Source organism: Staurois parvus, unplaced genomic scaffold (genome assembly GCF_062004578.1).
Source record: "Staurois parvus isolate SC_StPar_1 unplaced genomic scaffold, SC_StPar_1.0 ptg000772l, whole genome shotgun sequence".
NCBI lineage: Eukaryota > Metazoa > Chordata > Amphibia > Anura > Ranidae > Staurois > Staurois parvus.
The window spans coordinates 998,668-1,011,060 of NW_028318568.1; the positions used below are offsets into that span (position 1 = coordinate 998,668).

The 12,393-nt window shown below is 41.1% G+C and overlaps 1 protein-coding gene across 1 annotated transcript in view; it reads left to right on the top strand.

Moving 5' to 3' along the window:
• The window catches only part of ADCY2 (adenylate cyclase 2), a 685,338-nt gene that overhangs the window by 524,999 nt on the left and 147,946 nt on the right, over positions 1–12,393 (top strand). The gene's annotated exons all lie outside the window — the stretch shown is intronic.

Consider the following 12,393-nt stretch of genomic DNA (forward strand, 5'->3'; position numbering starts at 1 on the left):
CTACACACAAGCACATAGTCAGTATACATAGATGATATCAAAGGGCCAAAAGTCATGAACAGAGTTGGTGGTCACCCATACCATAGGGTAGAGCCAAGAAGTCAATCAGGAACAAGATAAAAGGCAGGAACCAGAAGGCAAATAAAAGAGGTTGTAGCCTCTTCATCAGGGCTAGTATGAGAAAACCTTCTCAAATTACTTGATTAAAATAAAAATACTGTATATCAACTTAGCTCTAGATTAGAGGAAAGGGTTATAGTAAATGGACAGAAAACAAAATCATTGCATTTGGTGTGTGCATGGAAATACATGATAAATACGGATAGTTAGAAGACAAAATTCCATAATATAGAAACAAAAAGATTTAAAAAGAGGTATGCATTTCAAGAACATGGAAATATAATATTAATTTGAATAATTTGTGATCCAACGAAGGGAAGAGAGTTCCAAGTTAAACATTGATCTTAAAACATTATTATAAAACCAAGACACATAAACAGATCAATACTATAGTAGGTTTAAACAGATAGGTTGTCTCTATTTACTGATATTTATTGTGTACCATCTGTCACATCTGTCATTTTTATATAATTGCTAGCCATTCAATATATACTGTATGTGGTACCCATGGGTATCTTAACCCCCATAAGAGCATGTGTGCCCTCTTAATGGAAAGAAAGTCTTACTCGAGGATGATGTTGTTTTTCCAGGGATAGTCTTCATTATCAGTATGCTGCTCCACAAGGGGCACCAGCTCATTTACATTCTTGGAGACTGTACACCTATTGAGACTATGTATCTTAGCCAACAAGGTTCTGATGAAAGGGTTGCAAACCACATGCTCCACAATCTGAGCAAGTTTACCACCTCTAGATGTAACCAATTGTGAAGATGGATCAAATTATACATCTGCAACCTTGTGGGCTTTCCAGAGTCCTTTTCCAATGTGAACACACAGTGCACTCAGATGGCCATGGTAACTCTGAACCTAGCTAGGTGTATAGTATGATCCAAGGCATCCTAAGGTTGTAAGTCAAAGTTGTCCTTTCAATACTACTTAATGAGGTCTGACTTACAGACGTGGACCTAAAAATGAAATAATTCCCACCCAATGCCCCTCATCCTGTAACCAGTCACCATGTATGGGACCCATACCCTGTCCACAATCCTACAATTTTGTCAGCCAGTGCCATCTCCCCCATAAAATGTCCGACATCAGTGCCTTATCTCACAAATGTGCTTCTGGAAGAATAGTCAAACATTCCCATAGACACACCCCTAAAGCTTGTGAACAGCCTTCCCAGAAAAGTTGAAGACTGGGATGCCTTTAAAGTTCATGTGCATGTAAAGGCAGGCGTTCCAATACTTTTGGCAATATAGTGTGTGTGTATGTGGTTTTTTTTTTAATTTTTTATTTTTGTCTGTTCATATCTATCTCCCAAAGGCATATTTAGAAAGCAGTGAATGTGACACTCCCCAAATTGTCACTGCAGGCGAACCTCCCTGGTGCCTTTCACTGCCAGGCCCTGTGCTCCACCTTTGACCTCAGATGGCCAGACCATTTTTGGAATTTTTTACTTGTTTATCATTTTATACTTACAGCTTTTGGAGTTTGTGAAAGGTCCCCAAAACTATACATTTTCTGAAAGCACAGGAAGGGTAGAGTAAAAAGATGGGTAGGTCCCATAATAGTTGCACAGCTGTTATCAAAACAATGCTTATCATAAAATGCACTTAACTCATTATTAGTGTACAAAAAAAACATAACCTACAAAAGTCTTACTAAATGTAAAAGATAATATTGTATTACATTTATTAAAGCAAGTCTTTGTAAATTTTATATTGTGCTTTTTGTAAAATTGTGAAAATTGAAGTTACTCAAAACTGTATGTAAGCGAGGCACAAATTTATTGAAACACAGTGCATTACACAAAGTGCTGTCAAGAGTTAAATGAATGTCGTTTAAAAAAAAAGTTTGAAAAAGGAAGCTCTGCAATGCATTGTAACAGTGCACTGCAGTGCACATGCACAATGCACACAATGGGGTTGATTTACTAAAGGTAAATATACTGTGCACTGTAAGTGCCGTTGCTTTAGATCCGAAGGAAAGCTTTGAAATGAGGCGAAACTGCTGATTTCTTCATCCAATCATGTTGTTTTTTTATTTTCCTTGCATGTTCCTTTCAGATCTACAGCAACTGTACTTTCATTGTACTTGCAGTGCACTTCCAAGTGCACAGCCTATTTACATTTAGTAAATCAACCCCATTATGTGTTGTTCATGCTATAACACACACCTGCTAGTGTGAATGGGACCTTTTTGAGTGGATGTACTGCAGTGCAACAACATACATAATGGGCTTCATTCACAAAGCCTCACAAAGTATCTACCACTTTAAGAAATGCAGTAAAATACCGCTCAGTGTCTTTCAAAAACATTTTTAGCATTCACTAAAACTTCCAAATTACCGCATGCAGTATTTTTCTGAAATGTACAGTAAGTCACTTTCGGTCCTTGCAGCATATGTCTTAATACAATAGAAAAAAGGTGACTGGAATATCAGTCAAAGGGCAACTGCTTTCACAGGACACACATGGTTTATCAAAAACAACTAAGTTACATTAGCCAGTTAGCATCTGTGCTATAGCAGTTTTACTGCTACAGGGCGTACTCCCTGTGCAACATCACTTGAATATACATGATCCGCGCTCCTGCTGCATGCATGGGAAGGGGGTGCTGGTGCACGTCTTCCGGCCCGGCGGTGCTGTGGTTCGGTACAGCACCTGTGAGATGGGGAAACAGCTCTCATTGTTTGAATACTGTTTGTGTGGAAATAAATTAATGTTTTGACTGACATTCTGTGGTTTAGCCACACGATGTCACTGTTTTTCTAACACAGCCTCAGACTGCATAGATATTTGTATATTCATAAAGAGGTGGGGTTTTGCACACAGAGTTGGAGAGAACAGGAAGGAGAGGGAAAAGCCATGTTTTGGAGCATGGTGAATAAGGGGCCGTGTGAGCTGAGAATCTGATGACATCCAGGTGTGAAAGCGTCCCTCAGTAACCAGAGCTGCAGCTGAGTGAAGCTGATGAGATTGCTGCCAGTAAGCTGATGAGATTGCTGCCAGGAATGCTGATGAGATTGCTGCCAGGAAGGCTGATGAGAGCAGAGGAACTAAGCAACATATACGGCAAGACCGCATGCTTGTTGGAGAGACATTTGTTCTGTTCAGAGTCACCAGCGCATGTAAAGCAGACCCGGGTTGGTAAGATCGTGCCCACACCTCATTTCAGTGTTGGTGCCTTGAGACTGAGTCCAGGCCTATAGTTAGTTAGGGTCTCTGTGTCAGGCCACAATTGTTGTTACTGATTATTGGAAGGACTCCACAACTTAAAGTGACATTTTACATTGGAGAGCTGATAAAATCCTACAAATTCAAGCCAGACTGGAGTTTTGCTCAGAAGGAATACTCAGACACATGCTCCAGGACCAGTTGTGGGAGAGGGAATACTATAGATTTGTGTAAGATTGTAAGCTGTTGTGCTGCACCGCAGGCTAGCCCATACCATACACCCATACACTGTTTCCTGCTCTTTTAGGGTAATAACAGGTAAGGTGTGGCAGCTTATTTGTGCCCGCCAGTAGGTAAATTACTTCACTTTCTACCTTCATCCATCAGAAGGCGCCGTGCTGTGCAGCACAAGGGTCTCAGCCTTTGGGCTGGGTGGATGTAAATTTATTGTATGTTTCCAGCATTTATGGTTGTGTTTATTTGCCACATCTAAGTAAAATTCTGTTGTGGCAAAAGCTGGTGTTGGGGTTGCTTTCCTCGTTCGTGACTTCACTGTATCCTGGGGAGCCCACCCCGGTACACGGCTTACACACCGATCATTCAGCAGATTCATACCAATGATGTTTGGTCTGGATCTGCTGATCGGCTGTACTGAATCAGATCTCAGCCTGCGCCTGTTGTTTACATTACACAGTCACAAGAAATGATGCAATCTTCTCTCCCTGGAGCACATTCTGTTCCCGAGAGAGAAGAAAGCAGATCCACGTGGGTCAAAACACTACACACATACAGTAAAAGCACTGCTAGGTCACATTTAACCCCCTGATCACCTCCCCCCCAGTTAACCCCTTCACTGCTCTGTCACCAGTGTCATTAGTACAGTGTATAGATTTTTTTTTACTGATCACTGTATTAGTGTCACAGGCAACTTCAGATAGCATTATAATCAGTTAGCGTCGCTCCCAGATAGCGTCAGATTGCCCGCCACATTTAACCCTTTGATTGCCAGGAACACGGTCACATACACAATAAAACGCCATTGCTAGTATAGCGCCTGAACAGATCACTATCTTTGATCAGATCAGCACTATACCAGCATTCACAATAGTATAGTGTCCCCAAAAATGCAGTGTTAGCAGGATCAGCCCTGGAACCTGCCAACACCTAAGTTTAGTATCTACGCTCACCCCCCCCCCCCTTCTCCCCCAGCAAGTGCAGTGTCATTAGATCACTGTCAGTTGATACATTAAACACAAAACTGCAAGGTTAGCAAGATCAGGTCTGATCTCTGTTAACACTAGCAGGAAAATTTTTTGTAGTGGTTTAAGCAGTCCCTGACAGCCAGGTGCTCTTTTTCCCATGAGTCACACTAGGTACCTATTAATATAGTGACCAAAATGTCCAGCGAAAGGTACACTAGTGAAGAGGCCTACAGGATTCTGAGCATGTCAGATGAGAGCGAAGGGGCAGCCTCACTGACAGAATCCGCCTCAGAATACAAACCTGTAGAGCAGCGGCACCCTGACAGATAGCTTAGATGATGGAGAAGAGTTCCCTGCTAAGATCAGGCATACATACCCGACCCCATTCCCAGGTTGCTGAGGTGTTACAATTGCATGATGATTTTTATATGCAGCAGAGTGCCAGTACTGGTGCCGCTCTACCTTTTGGTGAACTGGTGAGCACCAGCGACCTTGTACATCCTGGTCTTATACATACTGTACCAGCACTGCAGTAGCACTTGGTGACATGGTGAGTCCCATAAGTGCAGTACAAGCTGGTGCAGTGGCTAGCACAAGTAGTGTACCACAGCCACCAAGAATTCGAACACAGGCCCATAGTGTCCTTCCGGATGTGCTTGCAAATCCTGATTAGCAGCCCACAAATTCTGCAGCACCCATACTTCCCCCATTCATTGACCAACCCGGAATGCAGGTGGAAACAGCAAATTTAACTACTCCCATTAATTTTTTTGAGCTGTTTTTCACGGAAGATCTCTATGGATTCATTGTGGATCAAAGCAATTTATACACACAATTTATCACTGCCAACCCACATTCAAACCTTGCCAGACCATTTTCATGGAAACCTATTACAGTTTCCGAATGTAAAGTTTTTTTGGGCTTAACCCTCAACAATTGCATTACTAAAAAAAAATTAATTGTGGTTGTACTGATGCACAGACCCAATTCATCATATGCCCGTGTTCTCTGCTGCCATGGCCAGGCATAGATATGAGAATAAAATGCGATTTATGCATTTCAATGACAATACACTCTGTCGTTGTCAAGGTCCTACCTTTTCCCAGAGGTTATGTTACTCCATGTGCTAGCATCCATCTTGGATTTCTGCTGAGCATGATGGGAATCTTTTATGCCTTCAGGTCTCTGAGGTCCATCCCCCAGAGGGGTGTGGCTGAGTACATATAAGCCTGGGATCTGCACATGCTCTTTGCACTTGTGTCTTGTGTCTTTGTCTTGCTACAGCTCTGTGTATACGCTCGTGACTCTTCTGGTATTCTGACTCGGCTTGTGACTAAGACCATTCTCTGTGTTTCCCTTTGATCTGACCTTCCGTTGCTGAACCCGGCCCGTGACCTGTGATTCTCTGTCTACTGTTCTGTACTGTTTTGTCCCGTTGTTATTGACCCGGCTTGTCTGACTACGCTATTGTCATTCTCACCAGCTACACGCCATTGGCGGCGGCCATTACCGCAGCTGGGGTGTCTCGGGGGCCGCGACCTGGTCCCTGGTTGCGTCAAGTCCATCCCCACCATCAGGGGCCCTGGTGAAGGGCAGCCTGGGACTTAGACTCCGCGCCCTGAGGGACTTCAGTCTGTTGGTGGTGGTTGTCGTCAGCCAGTGCGTTACCCTGCCACTAGGCCTACCTGTCCGTTCCACAGCCCTGCCCTGACAGTCGTTCTCAGGGTGACCCTGAATATGACCGGCTCCACAAAATTCAGCCACTCATAAATCACCTTAAGCAGAAATTTGCAGATGTGTATACTCCCCAGCAAAACATCTGTGTTGATGAATCCCTCATTAATTTTTCTGGCCATCTTGCATTCAAACAATATCTCTGCAGCAAGCATGCCAGATATGGGGTCAAAATGTATAAGACCTGTGAGAGGGCAACATGCTGCACATGTAATTTTCAGATTTACGAGGGAAAGAATAGCCACTTGAAGTCCCCCAGATGCCCAGATTACATGGGGATCAGTGGCAAGATAGTTTGGGACTTGGTGTTACCCTTTTTCTATATGGGGTACCACTTATACATGGACAAAGTTATGCAAGCTTGCCACTATTTAGACATTTGTACAATCTTGGAATTGGCTCATGTGGCACCATGCGATCTAATCGCTGGGGCTTCCCCCAACGGCTTGTAAATACCCCTCTTAAAAAGGGAGAGAAAGCCTGCTTGAAAAATTATGAATTACTCATAGTGAAGTGAAAGGACAAATAGGATGTTTTCATTCACGCAGATACGACCATCCAAATTGCCACGGCAGCTGATGTTGTTGAGACAACCCTCTGTGTCCAGGACTATAACCTTAACATGAGAGGGGTGGACTACAATGACCAGATAATAAAGCTGTACTTAGTTTCCTATAAAGCCAGACGCTGGTACAAAAACGTGTCTGTATATTTATTTCAATTGGCTCTGTACATTGTGTTTGTGCTTTACAAAGCAACTGGAAAAAGTGGATCCTTCCTAAAATTCCTGGAAGGGATCATCATGGCCCTTTTGTATCCAGAAGGTGCTGTGTCCCTCCTGTCCTGGCCAACCAGGCCTTTGCCTCAAGAACTGTTTCTGTTGCTACCATACACTAGTGGAGTATTAATATAGGGTGCAGCACGGCACAGTCTAAAACAGTTAAAAAGAGAACATACAAACTCATGCATGGGGGCCTGGAATGGCCAGTGGGTGGATCACTCCTATGCTTTGGCATATATATTTTACAAAAATTGCTTGGCACTGATTTCAATAAAAAAGTTTTAATGAGTTACTGTTTTATTGTTAACCGTTGCGGTTTTCTTTGCAGGAATGCCATTCAGCTGCAGCACTGATCTGTTTATTCTGACAGCAACAGGGTCTTTCTCTCAGAATATACGTAAGTGTGTGCAGCGCTATTGGATGAGTTTTTTCATCTGCAGTTAAAAAAGAACATATATGCCAAGCATGGGGGCCTGGGGTGGATCGCTTCTATGCTTCAGCATATGTTTAAAAGTGATTTCTTCATCCACATCGATGGATGTGAATAGAGGAATCTGTTAGGTTCTTTTTTTTTTGTTTAGTTATGGGCTGAACGGAAAAAAAAACATTTATTATACCCACCATTAGAAGTGGGTGGATGCAGGGTGGTATATTCTAATGGTGGGCATACCACAAACTTTTTCTGACAGAAATTGCTTCTCTTTTTTTTTATTCAGCCCACAGGGTGCATAAAAAAAATAATATAACATACATACCCAACAAGGACCAGTGACGTACTGGTACATCACTGGACTTTGAGTGGTTATACCAGGATGATGCCTGCAGCTGCATGTAGAAGCAAGCCTATTGGTTTTTACAAGCAGTAGGAGGCGATCCAACCCCCCCCTGCCATCCATGACTTTCCCGTGGAGTCCTGTGCCATCGGGGAACCTGGGAATGCAGCCAGTGTTTTCGCCAGCTGACCGTATAGCTGATGCGGACCGGAATGGGGCCAATCATCTCTATAGTCTAAGAAACTGGAAGCTACAAGCATTTCATCACTTCAGTTTCGCTGGATACAAACATTGCTATTTTTAAATTGGGAAAGCATCTGATCACACCAATCTTGGTTGGTAAGATCAGATGATTTAAGGGTAGAGGAGATATCTAGAGTCTAAGAGACTCCATATTTGTCAGAAAAGAATACCTGTCACTGCCTATTGATATCACAGGGGATATTACATTCCCTGTGATAATAATAAAAGTAATCAAGAAAAAAAATGAAAGAGACAGTGTAAAAATAATTAAAAAAACAGCGTACGCAAGCGTTGGCCCCATGTGGGTATGTAAACAGCGTTTGCACAGTGCATATGAGGTATAGCCGCGAACTTAAGATAGAGGGTGGTCATTCTAACACTAGACCTCCTATGTAAATCTAAAATTGTAAACCTGTAAAGGCTATTAAAGCGTTGCCTATGCATATTAAAAATGTATGTAGTTTGTCGCCGTTGCACTGGGCATGTGCAATTTTAAAGCATGTCATGTTTGGTATCTATTTACTCGGTATACCATCATCTTTTATATTTTACCAAACTATTGACCAGTGTTTTTGCGTATCAAGTGCATTTTTTAAAAAACAATTTGAATTTGAAAAATTGCGCACAAGTACTATGTGACATAAAAAATTGCAACATGCAGCATTTTATTCTCTAGGGCGTTTGCTTTAAAAAAATATTTAATGTTTGGGGGTTCAAAGTAATTTTCTAGCAAATAATACTGATTGTTTTCATGTAAACAAAAAGTGTCAATAGGCTTGGTCTTCAGGTAGTTAGAAGAGTGAGTGATATGTGGCAGTAGCTTCTAATGCTGGGCACAAAACACCAAGATAACAATCCTCCCCCCGTCCCCCAAATGACCTCTTTCTGGAAAGCAGACCCCCAAAACTATTTGCTGAGAGGCATGTTGAGTCAATAGAAGAATTTATTTTTTACCACAAGTTTTTAGAAAATGACAACCCCCCCTATTTTTTACACAAAGTTGTCACTTAAATGATACAATGCTCACACATACCATAGATATAATTGGAAACACACCTCAAAATACATTCTGCTACTTCTGAGAATGGGGATACCACGCGTATACCCATACTCAGGAGAAGTAGCAGAATATATTTTGGGGTGTAATTTCGAATATCATGGCATGTGTGAGCAATATACCATTTAAATGACAACCCTGTATTAAAAAAAATTGTCATTTTTCAAAAACGTGTGAAAAAAAGTAAATCTTCCATGGACCAACATGCCTCTCAGCAGATAGCTTAGGGTGTCTAAGTTCCAAAAAGGGGTCATTTGAGGGTGTTTGTACTGCCCTGGCATTTTAGCACCTCAAGAAGTGTGATAGGCAGTCAGAAAGTAAAGTGTAAATTCAATTATCTATACCATAGTTTGTAGACACTATAACTTTCACATAAACCAATTAATATACAACACTGTTCAACAAGTAAAATGTTTTGGGCATAAAATTAGCTAATCTTACATAATTTTGGGGTGCTGAAAACGAAAATGACCCTAAAAAATGTTGATTGGCTCTAGTTTCCATGATATATTCACCCATCTAATGACGTAAGCCATTCAAATTTATGATGCAACTTCAGCTGCATATTGCGCAATTGATACTGGTGACCAATAGAAAATTGCATGTATACTGAGATGATGCAATATTAGCCTTTAATTGCATCACTTCACTGCATAAAAGCTGCAGTATCTGTAGCTGATTGTAGTTCGACAGCGTCTTTACATTTCGTTTTATGCTTATATAGGCTACTCAGTAATGCCTCGAACTTGTGTGAATAAAGCAGATAATTTCTGCTATATCTGCGGTGAAATAACTTTTATCTCACAAAAAAGGAGGATAACAGGAATGATTAAGAAAGCCTACAACTTGTATTTTGGCTGCAAGATAGGAGACCAGGACAAGAGCTGGGCACCACATATATGCTGCAATTCTTGTGGGACGGCACTGGAGCAATGGTTGAATGGAAAAAAGGCATCTATGCCTTTCGCTGTGCCAATGATTTGGAGAGAGCCAACAGATCATGTTAGTAATTGTTACTTTTGTATGGTGCCTCCAACAAAAGGGCTAAATAAGAAGAAAAAGTTATCTGTGCACTATCCAAATATTCCATCGGCAATACGTCCAGTTCCTCATGGAGAGGGGCTACCAATTCCTAAAGCACCAGAATCCTTCGTGGTTGAGTCAAGTGAGGAAGAACCTGAAGCGTGTAGTCATCAACCGTCAACCTCACATGACCCAGACTTTCTTCCATCCACACCCACTGAACCACACCTCATTACACAAGTGGAATTGAGCGATCTTATCAGAGACCTGGATCTTTCGAAGAACAAGGCAGAGCTTTTGGGGTCAAGACTACAACAGTGGAATTTCCTAGCAAGTGATGTTCGTACGTCTTTCTACCATCATCGTCAGAAAGATCTGATCCCATTCTTCGTCCAGGAAGGTGATATTGCTGTATGTAACAATGTTCATGGTTTAATCTCAGCCATCGGCGTATGCTATGATCCCGATGAGTGGAGGCTGTTCATTGATGCTTCAAAGGCGAGTCTTAAAGCTGTTTTGCTCCATAATGGCAATCAGCTGCCGTCAGTTCCAGTTTCTTACGCAGTTTCAATGAAAGAAACGTATGAAAACTTGAAAGAGCTTTTAAGGTGCATCAACTATGATGAACATCAATGGTCGATTTGTGGTGACCTGAAGGTGATTGCTATCCTACTTGGACTTCAAGGTGGATATACTAAGTACTGCTGCTTCCTCTGTGAGTGGGACAGTCGTGCGAGAGAAATGCACTATGCCAAAAGAGACTGGCCATTACGCCAGTCATTGCAGCCTGGAGAAAAAAATGTTAACTATCCAGCACTTGTAGACAGCAATAAGATCTTATTACCTCCATTACACATCAAGTTGGGATTAATGAAAAACTTTGTTAAGGCAATGGACAAGAATAAAGCAGGTTTCAAGTACCTGATTAGCAAATTTCCAGCACTTAGTGCTGCAAAAATAAATGAAGGAGTCTTTGTTGGGCCACAGATTCGTAAACTTATTCATGATGATGAGTTTCTTTCTCTGTTGCGTGGAAAGGAAAAGGCTGCCTGGACAGCATTTGTATCAGTGACATCAAATTTTCTTGGAAACAATAAAACACCAGACTACAAGAAAGTGGTAGAAAAACTCATCCAGACTTACAGAAATCTGGGTTGCAACATGTCTCTAAAAATTCATTTTCTACATTCGCATCTGGATTTTTTCCCACCAAACTGTGGAGCAGTGAGTGATGAACACGGAGAGCGCTTCCATCAAGACATTGCAGCTATGGAAAGAAGATATCAAGGTAAATGGAGCCCATCAATGCTTGCTGACTATTGCTGGACAGTTGTAAGAGATAGCCCTTTCCTCGATTACAAGAGAAAAGCCAAGAGAAGCAAAACCGACAGAAACTGAAGACAAAACTAGTGAGAATCCTAAGTATTAAAATGATTCAACTTATGGCTATAATTTTTCTTGGTAATCCTATGCAATATATTATGCCATTTAGGCTTTGTTATGTAGTCAATATCACTTGCTTTATATTTGTGGAAAGACATCTATCTATATAATTATTGTGCATTATGTAGTCATTACGCCTATAGTAGAAAACTTTCCGTTTACAGAAAAACTAGTGCAATTATTGGGATTTTGTTTTTACCAAAGACATGTAGGAAAATACATTTTGGTCTAACTTTATGGTGAATGTTGAGTTTATTGGATATTTTTTATAACAGAAATGAGAAAATATTGGGGTTTTTTCAAAATGTTCTGTCTTTTTTGTTTATAGCAAAAAAAATAAAAAAATCCAGAGGTTATCAAATACTACTGAAAGAAAGCTGTATTTGTGGGGGAAAAAAAAAAATGACATAACTGACCATGTAATTGTCAGTTAAATGAGCACAGCGCTGTATAGCAAAAAATGGCGTAAATTCCAATACCTACTGTTGCAAGAAAAAGTTTGTGAACCCCTTGGGATTATGTGGAGTTTTGCATGAATTGAGCATAAAATGTGCTCTGAACGTCATCTAAGTCACAACAATAGAAGAACACAGTCTGCTGAACATAATACTACACAAACATTAGATGTTGCCATGGTTTAACTGCACATAACATGTAAACATTCACAGTGCAGAGAGGAAAAGGTACAGTCAGGTCCATAAATATTGGGACATCGACACAATTCTAACTTTTTTGGCTCTATACACCACCACAATGGATTTGAAATGAAACGAATAAGATGTGCTTTAACTGCAGACTGTCAGCTTTAATTTGAGGGTATTTACATCCAAATCAGGTGAG